The following is a 12,150-nucleotide window of genomic DNA, read 5'->3' on the forward strand; positions in this document are numbered from 1 at the left end:
GCGACAGTGCGGAACTGAGTCGAACGCCTTCCGAAAGTCGAGAAATATGGCATCAACCTGGGAGCCGATATCTAGAGCCTGTTGTATATCATGCACAAATAGGGCCAGTTGTGTCTCGCATGACCGCTGTTTCCTAAAACCGTGTTGGTTTCTGCAGATGAGCTTCTCAGAGTCTAGAAAGGTCATTATGTCTGAACACAAAAGATGTTCCATGATTCTACAACAAATCGATGTCAATAAAATTGGCCGGTAACTATGTGCATCCGATGTCCTACCCTTTTTATAGATTGCTATGACGTGGGCCTTCTTCCAGTCCCGTGGAACTTTCCGCCGTTAAATCTCTGATAGATGACGGATAAGAATAGTGCTATATTTGTAGCATAGTCAACATAAAATCTTACGGGGATACCGTCTGGGCCAGATGCCTTTCTGGCGTCTAAGGAACTTAACTGTTTTACAATCCCGGATACACTAAACACTATGTCAGTCATCCTTTCGTTTGTTCGATAATTTAAAGGGGGAATGGTGCTGCAGTCCTCTATCGTAAACGAGTTTTTGAAAGCTAGGTTTAGAATTTCGGCCTTCTGTTTATCATCAACCGTAACATTACCCGTACTGTCAGCAAGAGAAGGTATTGAATTATTTGTAGCGTTCATAGATTTTACGTACGACCAAAATTTTTTGGGGGTATTTTTAGAATCTGTCGATAAAATATTACTTCCAAATTCGTTAAAAGAGTCTTTCATTGTCCTTCTGCTTCCATTTCGCGTAATTTCTGTTTGCCAGTGGGGCAGTGACTACGATTAAAACGACTGTGCAAAATTCTCTGCTTTCTCAGCAACTTCCTAATATGTTTGTTGTACCAAGGTGGATCCTTTCCCCCCCATATACTTTTGCTAGGCACATGCTTCTCTAGCACGTGGTGGACAATACCTTTAAATTCCGACCAAAGATGCTCAATATCGCCGGCCGCGGTGGTCTAGCGGTTCAGGCGCTCAGTCCGGAACCGCGCGACTGCTACGGTCGCAGGTTCGAATCCTGCCTCGGGCATGGATGTGTGTGATGTCCTTAGGTTAGTTAGGTTTCAGTAATTCTAAGTTATAGGGGACTGATGACCACAGATGTTAAGTCCCATAGTGCTCAGAGCCATTTGAACCATTTTGCTCAATATCTTTGTGTTCCGCGGAGAATGCTTGGAGCTGACTATGAAGATATTCATTAATGACACTTTTATTTGGTTTCCCAAACAAGAAAACTCTACGCTAACTGATAACATAGGCTGCAAGTGCTACTGAGACGAAGAGGTTGGCACGAAAGAGGAATTCTGGCGGGCCGCATCAACCAGTCAGAAGAATGAAGGCTCAAAATAATTGAATAGAAATGGAAAAGGAGCCTCTTGCTAACACTCGCTTGTGCGGTTCTGGTCGACTCCTGGGGTGGAAGAGCTTTTCATCGCCAGTCTTTGGCCGGCAAAGGGAGGAGAAGCGATTTCGTATATTTCTTGGTCAAGAAACTTCGTGCCAATATTCTTTATTAAATTCCAAATCTCTCCGGACTGCCTCGTGGAGTCACGGCACGTAACACTGTTATTGGGGATGCGTCCGTCGCAAGGGTGCAGGCTGCTTGGCGCTATTCGAGAGGGCCACGCTACGTTTCTTCCCTACCAGAAAGGCTTTGAGAGGTAAGACTTTACGACGTAGAGTAAAGGGGGATTCTGAAACCGTAAATCTTGTAGCTGATGCTGTCTCATAAAAAGCGAGGCTTGGCTGTAGTCAAAAGAAGATTAAGGCCATTAGACGACCCCAGGGAACGATAACAAAGCCGGACAGCTCTACGACCGCCTGGTCCAGTAAAACAAGAGTGAAGGGAGGTGGCCACAAGCGTACCTAAGAAGACCGAGAAGTCAGTGAGGTAAGCGAGGCGCTGTCATCCGTCGCCATGCTGTCTAGAGGCAGCAAAATATTGCTAGACACGGAAGGGTAGCTGATCTGCTACAGGACGTAGAGAGAAACAAGATACATTTCGACTGTGGAACCATAAGCAATCGTAGTAAAAGTATTAGTTTTAGTACTACTAACGTAATCTTCATTAGTATGCAACGGCGCAGTTTAAGTGTTCTTCCTACACGAAACAGTCCACTAACGTTTCGGTCTTCTGCAGTCATGTCCACACGTTTGATCTGTTAGAAAATGAATAATGTTCTTCGGCGAGAGAAAGCTGTAGCGGAAACTAGCCTCAAAGCACGTCTGCGTCGGTTGCATCAAATGTTTTCTGGTCTCAGTTTATCAGAGCTGTTAAACCATAGATAGTTTGAAAGTGAAAACTTCATTATACTGTCGCTTTCTTGATACAAAGCCACTGCCAAGCCTGTGCTAATATCAAGATACAGTTTCCACACACACACACACACACACACACACACACACAAAATCGCAGTAACTCATAAGAGCCAACTTATAGTATTTAACCAACACCTTTACCTACCACAAGGATTACAAAACGGATTGTCTATGACAGAATGTTAGCTCAAATGTTACGCAACGTCCCGACTTCCAAAATGTACCACGCTGAATCTATTTACTTCGTAAATCATAGCTCACAGAAAATTTGGTATTTCGAGTGTCCGTATTTCTCACTCGTTCACATTCACTTTGCGACACTCCACGGTCAAGTGTAACTCATTATACCGCAATAATCTCAACCCCTTGCACCGGCGTCCGAACATGCTCAATGCTGAGCTCCAAACTTTTCCTAGACTTCAAAAAGCTCTTAAGATACGTGCGAAAGTACCGTCCTCTGATTGGCTGATACACATAATAGCCAATCCGATATCAGTATTAAACTGCGCAATCCCGCATCTTTAACATTTGACCAGTCAGAACTTAATGATTTCTATGAGGAATTCGTTAAATTAACAAAATTATAAAACCCACAAATATCAAAATAACTCCCTCTTTAAACACTTGAATTATTGTAAGATGTTTCATATTTTCCCAGTAACATAATCCGGCTAGTTGTACTCTACAAATTTGCCCTCAGAGTATGATTCACTCTGTGCATACTGATACAATTCCCACACTACCATTTACTCAGTTAAGGCACATAATTATCATTTATTATATTACTTTGCACCCACACCTTCATTCACACTAATAACTAAACATATTAAATCAGCAATAATTAATAGAAGTCATAATACCCACAATAGATACAGTTTTGTTTCCTAAATGCACTGTTTTTGTTACTGGATTTTATAGTCCGTAAGATGCTGACACCTTTTTTCGGCAGTCGTAATTACTTGGAACTGCTGCGGGATCATCGAGCACGTCTGTCATGCTAGAACCATTAGTCATCGTTGTCTCTGCTACCTACCATCCAATTTTTTTTTATTTCCTTTATTTGGGTTCGGGGTCACAAGGACCATACAGCCAACAACGGTTACAAAGTGCCAAAGAAAAGTAGTCGCAAAAAAGCAGAATAGCACAAAATTACTGTTTTAGCACATAAACACACTCTTAAAGTTAAGTAAAAGCGCAATCACACAAACACCAGACAGCTGACGGCAATGACGTCAATGACATTACCGTCGATCTTATATATGAGCGATATAAGGTGCCACGCCTCCAAAGTAGTAGCTGCCGTTCAAAAATCAAGGTGATGGTTGTAGAAATGCGGACATGTTATGCTTGTAATAGTCGCGTTGTTTGTTAGTGTGGTAGCAGAATATGCTGTTGGCAAAGTATTAGTATCATTAGGTACAAGATAACTGTAAAATTAGTCAAGAAAACGTGAAATAACGAAAAGCAATGATGCTTTTTCTGTTACGGTTAAGAAACACCCGACAGAGTGGAAAGAGAGGTGGTGGTGGTTTTGGGGGAGGAGACCAGACAGCGAGGTCATCGGTCTCATCGGATTAGGGACGGATGGGGAAGGAAGTAGGCCGTGCCCTTTCAAAGGAACCATCCTGGCATTTGCCTGGAGCGATTTAGGGAAATCACGGAAAACCTAAATCAGGATGGCCGGACGCGGGATTGAAACGTCGTCCTCCCGAATTCAGGTCCAGTGTGCTAACCACTGCGCCACCTCGCTCGGTGGAAAGAGAGGCTATAGGAAAGTTGGAGTAGCTTATACGTAGCCGTGTCAATGTTCCAGAGCATAGTAGTAGAAAGAAATACAGATCAGGAGAAAATATTATGATAAACTCCGTAAACTTAATTCAATCTTTAAACTTAAAAAAAGAAAGAAAAAGAACAGATTATCATGAAGATTCACATCAAAGTAGTAACGGTCGATTGTTGTTATCAAAAAAGTTAACTAAGATAAATTCACAATTTTGTCCCGGGACTGGGTTTCATTCTCTGCCTTATGTCTTGGCTTCAACAACACAAACATAACAATTAAACAGTATACGTGCAAACCATCCGCCGAAAAACAAAGATGGTGTACGAATACGCATTAAATTGGGGACGTGAACGCCATAAAATAGTACCTAAATATCTTTAAATGAGTGAAATGTCAATGACTGTCAACTAACGTTACGAACTGCTAATGAAAATAAGGCAATAAAATAAAATACCAACTACTTTAGTTGCACAGTGTCCATCTGTGATAAACTCCTTGAAAGAAATAAGTTTCCTGCATTGATTGATACTCATTTTTATTTTATCATCACAAGCATAGTCGGCTACTTGGTCAACATTATTAATACAAAAGTGCCCGTGAGGGAGACAAACTTAAAAAATTACTTTTTTAAATGTTACGCTAAAACTAATTACGTTGGCAGTTCGACTCAGACTTAACCGTTAAAAGCACAGTAGTTTCGTAGTCAGAAGTCCCGATGAATACAAAGATGTAATTGTTTATTTTATGCTGTTGAGATTCACAAAACTGTTATGTAAAACTTAAACAAAGGTCAAAGTTACAATTTGTAGATGCTCGACTGAGCCGGCGGCATAATAATGACAGTCAGTGAAGACCTAAAAATATTTAATGTGGGAAATAATTCGTACAAAAAATTAAAAATCCTGGCTGGTGGGGGCTGAGGACCACTTTGTACATTTTTCTTGAATAAATCGAAAACTACAGCTTCTAGTGAAAACATATTTCAGAGAAAAATTTAACTACATTGAATTTTCAACAAAAAAGATCCCGTTCTATTTTTCTGTAGGGCTAATAGTTTGCACATAGCGAGCGATAGGATATGAAACTCTCGCGTGCGGTTTACGACCAGCTATAACATTGCAGGTTGCATAACACGACAGTGGTAGGAGCTGCTGACTCGCCTTGTATATCATTAAATCACCTGTTTAGCATTGCAGTTTAATTTAGTATCGTTACACTACCAAACAGGTAATTTGCGTCTCAAACCAACATAGTTTTTCGTGCGGTTTACGACCAGCTATAACATTGCAGGTTGCATAACACGACAGTGGTAGGAGCTGCTGACTCGCCTTGTATATCATTAACTCACCTGTTTAGCATTGCAGTTTAATTTAGTATCGTTACACTACCAAACAGGTAATTTGCGTCTCAAATCAACATAGTTTTTTCCCCAAATTTCATTATCACCATAACAAAGGAAGGAAGGAATATTAGGCTTTAACGTCCCGTGGACATCGAGGTCATCGGAGCACAAGTTCGGAAAATGGGATGGATGGGGAAGGAAATCGATCGCACCATTTCAAAAAAAACCATAATGGTAATTGCCGGGAGCGATTTAGGAAAATCGCGGAAAATCTAGATGGCAGCATACGGATTTGAACTGTAGTCCTCCCGCATGCGAGTCCAGTGTGCTAACCATTTGCGCCACGTCGTTCGGTACTAGTATGACACATCTTACAACTTTCTAACAGTGACATTAATAGAGCATTAATGTATAAATGTCAGAGTAAACATTTCTCTGGAAGTGAACGGGTCTGTGAAGGGAAACACGAAGTTAGTCGTACAGATCAGGTTCTTAAAGTGAATGTGGCACTCAGCAGCTACTTAGTTTCTTGTGCTAAAGAGAAAGCCACTGTATACAGACTCCACAGGCTGCAAACTGGATCACTCTCCGATAACAAACTGTTTCATTTCAGTTATTGACTAAGCCATGATGAAGTACATAGACGTTGTCGTTTTCAGCTGGATTGAAGTTACTGAAAATGCAAGATACTTTACTTTTGTAGAACGTGGTAATACTTGCCTCTACAGTGAGGCATTTTTTCACCGCAAAATGCTTTAACTCTTCATACACAGCATAAAATCCATTTAAGTACTATCATCTCTTAGCAAATAGAGAGTAATTTAGAAGTACCGCTCCTGAAATGAGAGCTCAGAATTACTAACTAGCAAGCCACGCTGCTTTGGATTTTCCACAGTTTTTCAGGGAGAATGCAGGGACATTTGCTAATATAAGGCTTTTACAGTCAGTTCCCTATTCCCTATTATTATTGCAGGTCAAGTAACTTCTACTGAACGGTGCACTACAGTGCAAAGTGACAGACACATGACAAATTTTTTCAGTATAGTCGCTAAATCTCTATATACAACACTTGGAACGTTCTACCAGTCATTCAGTTTCGCAATAATAGCGATTCGCTCCTTAGTTACGGCGCCATTCGAGAAGAGCCGTATCAATTTCCTCGTTGTTGGAAAATCTCCTTCCCCCATATACACCTTCAGCACCAGGAATGGCTAGAAGACAAATGTAAGAGCCGGCCGCTGTGGTCGAGCGGTTCTAGGCGCTTCAGTCCGGAACCACGCGGCTGCTACGGTCGCAGGTTCGAATCCTGCCTCAGGCATGAATGTGTGTTATGTTAGTTAGGTTTGCGTAGTTCTTAGTCTAGGGGACTGATGACCTCAGATGTTAAGTCCCATTGTGCTTAGAGCCATTTGAACCATTTGAACAAATGTAAGGGTTTAGAAGGGTATGTCTCTAGGGGAATAGTAAATAACGCCTACAAGAAAATTAAAGAGGCCTTTGGAGGGAAGAGAAGAAGCGGTATGAATATCAAGAGGTGAAATGGAGAGAAGATATAAAATGTGGACTGGCAATACCAAGAAAAGCGTTTCTGAAGAAGAGGAATCTGTTGTTATCGAATACAGGTTGAAGTGTAAGAAAGTCTTTTCTGAAATTATTTACACGGAGTGTAGTTATGTATGGAAGTGAAACATGGACAGTAAACAGTTAAGACAAGAAGAGAATAGAAGCTTTTGAAATGTAGAGCTACAGAAGAACGTTGAATATTTTATGGGTAGATCGCGCAACTAATGAGGAGTACTGAATAGAATTGGTGAGCGAAGAAATCTGTGGCACAACTTGACTAAATGAAGGGTTCAGTTGATAGGACACATCCTGCGACATCGAGGGATCACCAGTTTAGTATTGGAGTGAATTGAGGGCGGTAAAAATTGCAGACGGGGACGAAGATATGTATACAGTAAGCCGATTCAGATGGGTGTAGATTGTAGCAGTTATTCAGGGATGAAGAGGCTTGCATAGGCTAGATTAGGATGGAGAGCTGCATCAAACCAGTCTTCTCACTGAAGACCACAACAACAACAACAACAACAACAACAACTTTTTCAGCTTGCCAAAAAGAACTCTCGATCTGACTGTATGGTGGATGCTTTCAGACCTTCCATCGCAGATACGCTTGTGTTGTTTGCGCCGTGTGAGGTGCAGCATTGACATGCAGGAGAATAATGCCATTGCTTAAATTTCCATTTCTCTTGTCCTTTACGCATTGCGCAGTGGTGTAATTGTTACACAGTAGTAAACTGCGTTATTGGTTAGCCGTAAACTCTGTGTACACAGTCCTTCGCAGTGGAAGGTAAACGTTGGCCATGACCTTCTCTGCTGATGGCGCAACTTTACATTCCTTCTACGAAGAAGAGATGTTGTTTTTCCATTCCTTAGACGCTCTGCTTCTTGCAAGTGTCAAATAATGGACCCGTCTCATCGCACTTAATGACACGGTTTAGGAAACCATTGCCTTTCACGTGGTAACGCCTAAGGAAGTCCAGAGACGCCATACACCTTGCGCCTTTGTGAGAAGGTGACAGTGATTGCGGAACCCAGCGTACACACAATCCCGGATACTGCAGACGACCTCTGATGATGGAATGAGCGCTGCCTATTGAGATGCTCATCTGCTGAACAATATCCGCGATGCCACTCTGTGATTGATGCGAATCATCTCCTCGACGGCCTGGAGATTGTCGGCTGCAGTCGGTGCCGATAGCCTTCCTCCCTTATCAGCATCACTCAAGTATGTGCGGTCTCGGTCAAACTGTTGGCAACATTTCACTACGGCTATACGTAACATGCATTTGATTCGCACACCACTAGAATTTCATCGTGAATTTATGTTCAGTTTACATGTTTTGCGCGCAAGAACCGTACTGTGTCACGTACGAGGGGAGTTCGGTAAGCAGTGTAACATTTTTTTCTCGGACGTTTTCGGTTGAAAAAAAGCTCAATTTATTTTGAGGCATCGTGGAATATTCTCGCTTCGGCCAGTATACTACTGGCCATTAAAATTGCTACACCACAAAGATGACATGCTACAGACGCGAAATTTAACCGAAAGGAAGAAGATGCTTAGCTTTTCAGAGCATTCACATAAGGTTGGCGCCGGTGGCGACACCTACAACATGCTGACGTGAGGAAAGTTTCCAACCGATTTCTCATACACAAACAGCAGTTGACCGGCGTTGCCTGGTGAAACGTTGTTGTGATGCCTCGTGTAAGGAGGAGAAATGCGTACCATCACGTTTCCGAATTTGATAAAGGTCGCATTATAGCCTATCGCGATTGCGGTTTATCGTATCGCGACATTGCTGCTCGCGTTGGTCGAGATCCAATGACTGTTAGCAGAAATGTAATCTGTGGGTTCAGAATGGTAATACGGAACGCCGTGCTGGATCCCAACGGCCTCGTATCACTAGCAGTCGAGATGACAGGCATCTTATCCGCATGTCTGTAACGGATCGTGCAGCCACGTCTCGATCCCTCAGTCAACAGATGGGGACGTTTGCAAGACAACGACGATCTGCACGAACAGTTCGAAGACGTTTGCAGCAGCACAGACTATCAGCTCGGAGACCATGCTGCTGTTACCCTTGACGCTGCATCACAGACAGGAGCGCCTGCGATGGTGTACTCAACGACGAACCTGGCTGCACGAATGGCAGAACGTCATTTTTTCGGATGAATCCAGGTTCTGTTTACAGCATCATGATGGTCGCATCCGGGTTTGGCGACATCGCGGTGAACGCACATTGGAAGCGTGTATTCGTCATCGCCGTACTGGCGTATCACCCGGCGTGATGGTATGGGGTGCCATTGGTTACACGTCTCGGTCACCTCTTGTTCGCATTGACGGCACTTTGAACAGTGGACGTTACATTTCTGATGTGTTACGACCCGTGGTTCTACCCTTCATTCGATCCCTGCGAAACCCTACATTTCAGCAGGATAATGCCCTACCGCATGTTGCAGGTCCTGTACGGGCCTTTCTGGATACGGAAAATGTTCGACTGCTGGCCTGACCAGCACATTCTCCAGATCTCTCACCAATTGAAAAAGTCTAGTCAATGGTGGCCGAGCAACTGGCCCGTCACAATACGCCAGTCACTACTCTTGATGAACTGTGGTATCGTGTTGAAGCTGCATGGGCAGCTGTACCTGTACACGCTATCCAAGCTCTGTTTGACTCAACGCCCAGGCGTATCAAGGCCGTTATTACGGCCAGAGGTGCTTGTTCTGGGTACTGATTTCTCAGGATCGATGAACCCAAATTGCATGAAAATGTAATCACATGTCAGTTCTAGAATAATATATTTGTCCAATGAATACCCGTTTATCATCTGCATTTCGTCTGGGTATAGCAATTTTAATGGCCAGTAGTGTAGTTTCATGAAGTTCCGATAGGTGTCATCGAATTCCTTTTGGCGGAAAACCAGAGCCATCGTAGATATTCGTAGGAGCTTCCAGAATGGCTACTGACAGCTGGCAGTGAATAAAAGCACGGGAGTATCGCGATGATGACAGACACCTCGCCCAACGCGCAAACCCTCCTTAGTGTCTGCGTGTCGGCCGGCTTCACACAGCTGTAGAAACGCGCGGATGCTCTCGTTCGAGGTGATGGACGTATCACAATCAAACACTTCGCTGCACAATTGGACACCTCCGTTCTAAGTGCTGACACACTCGTCCACCAGTTGGGAAACTCAAATGTGTTTGCCCGCTGGGTCCCAGTTCGGAAACTCAAATGTGTTTGCCCGCTGGGTCCCTCGTCGCCCACCGGAAGACCATAATGAGCAACGAAGGACCATCTGTTAGGTACTGACTGCGCGTTTCGAAGCTGATCGTGACAGTTTTTTTTGTCGTACATTGTTACAGGAAATTAAGCTCGGGTCCTTACCTCGAACCGGAAATAAAACGGCATATTAAGAAAGAAGCAGAGGGTAGAGGGAAGTGGAGACCGCCGACTGTCGATACGTATCGTAAGACATACATACCAAAGAAGAGGTAATTCTTTTGTTGTAGTGATATGTTCCATGTTGATGTAGCAAAGCTGGCCGGCCGCGGTGGTCTCGCGGTTCTAGGCGCTCAGTCCGGAGCCGCGCGACTGCTACGGTCGCAGGTTCGAATCCTGCCTCGGGCATGGATGTGTGTGTTGTCCTTAGGTTAGTTAGGTTTAAGTAGTTCTAAGTTCTAGGGGACTGATGACCACAGATGTTAAGTCCCATAGTGCTCAGAGCCATTTGAACCATTTTTTTAGCAAAGATGAAGTGAATAAAAGACAAATAAATAAATATCTAAATTTATGAATGCTCAAAAAAAAAAATGTTGAAATGTGTGTGAAATCTCATGGGACTTAACTGCCAAGGTCATCAGTCCCTAAACTTACACATTACTTAACCTAAATTATCCTAAGGACAAACACACACACATACCCATGCCCGAGGGAGGACTCGAACCTCCGCCGGGATCAGCCGCACAGTCCATGATTGCAGCGCCTGAGACCGCTCGGCTAATCCCGCGCGGCTATGAATGCTCTAGCCACTTTAGTATTATCACGATATCTCTGGTTTGGCTCAGTTGGTACCGATTAGACTGCAATCCTGAAAGTCCGCGAGCTCAATGGCTAGTCGGTCCATAATTTTCGGTCACTTAATGCTCTGAGGCAACGGCCTTGCCGCAGTGGATAAACCGGTTCCCGTCAGATCACCGAAGTTAAGCGCTGTCGGGCGTGGCCGGCACTTGGATGGGTGACCATCCGGGCCGCCATGTGCTGTTGCCATTTTTCTGGGTGCACTCAGCCTCGTGATGCCAACTGAGGAGCTACTCGACCGAATAGTAGCGGCTCCGGTCAAAGAAAACCATCGTAACGAGCGGGAGAGCGGTGTGCTGACCACACGCCCCTCCTATCCGCATCCTCAGCTGAGGATGACACGGCGGTCGGATGGTCCCGATGGGCCAGTTGTGGCCTGATGACGGGGTGCTTATTGCTCTGACAATAATTTATGAACGTGATAAATGCCAAGTTTCAGCCTGGTTCGGAGTCCTCTTTAAACTGTATGTCCTTCTGCAACTAGCTGGGTAAATTAATTCACAGGTCGGAGGAAGAAACCTGCACACCTCCTCGTAATAGAACCGTGCCTTGTGCAACACTGCAGCCTTCAGACAAGTCTTCAGGCTGAGGATAAATTTGCTTATGAACTAATAGAATGTCAGAAAAAAAGAGAAGACACACAGTCATTGGCTGTGTTATACTGTCAGCTGGTATGTATTTCGTAAACATAGTAACGTTCCATAAGTTGGCACTACAAATCTGATAATAAATACTTTTATACAATGCCTGACAGAAAGGGGAAGCAACCAGAAGACATGGTCGGATGTCAATGTAAATTAGTAGACGTACAGGGTATTGGCGGGTATGTGAATTATCAGAGTTGCAATTTTCTGTGACTGGTAGAACGGGCACCAGCGTTCATTAGTGTTGGTAGTGTATTATGTTGTTATATTACATGGTAGGGTATATAAGGGCAGTCAAGAGCGTCAGATGTTAAGTGATCACTGAAGAACGCAGAGATGCCAAGTACTCGTGTGAAACAGCATTATCAGTGTTTGACAGAGCTCGAAATTGACCTCATTGTGCG

The 12,150-nt window shown here is 43.8% G+C and overlaps 1 protein-coding gene and 1 pseudogene across 1 annotated transcript in view; both read left to right on the forward strand.

Moving 5' to 3' along the window:
• Positions 1–12,150, forward strand: part of LOC126419104 (retinol-binding protein pinta-like) — a 323,696-nt gene that overhangs the window by 150,715 nt on the left and 160,831 nt on the right. The window lies entirely within an intron of this gene.
• On the forward strand, positions 11,174–11,291 carry LOC126420246 (5S ribosomal RNA; annotated as a pseudogene).

This window comes from Schistocerca serialis, chromosome 9 (genome assembly GCF_023864345.2).
Source record: "Schistocerca serialis cubense isolate TAMUIC-IGC-003099 chromosome 9, iqSchSeri2.2, whole genome shotgun sequence".
Classification (NCBI taxonomy): domain Eukaryota; kingdom Metazoa; phylum Arthropoda; class Insecta; order Orthoptera; family Acrididae; genus Schistocerca; species Schistocerca serialis.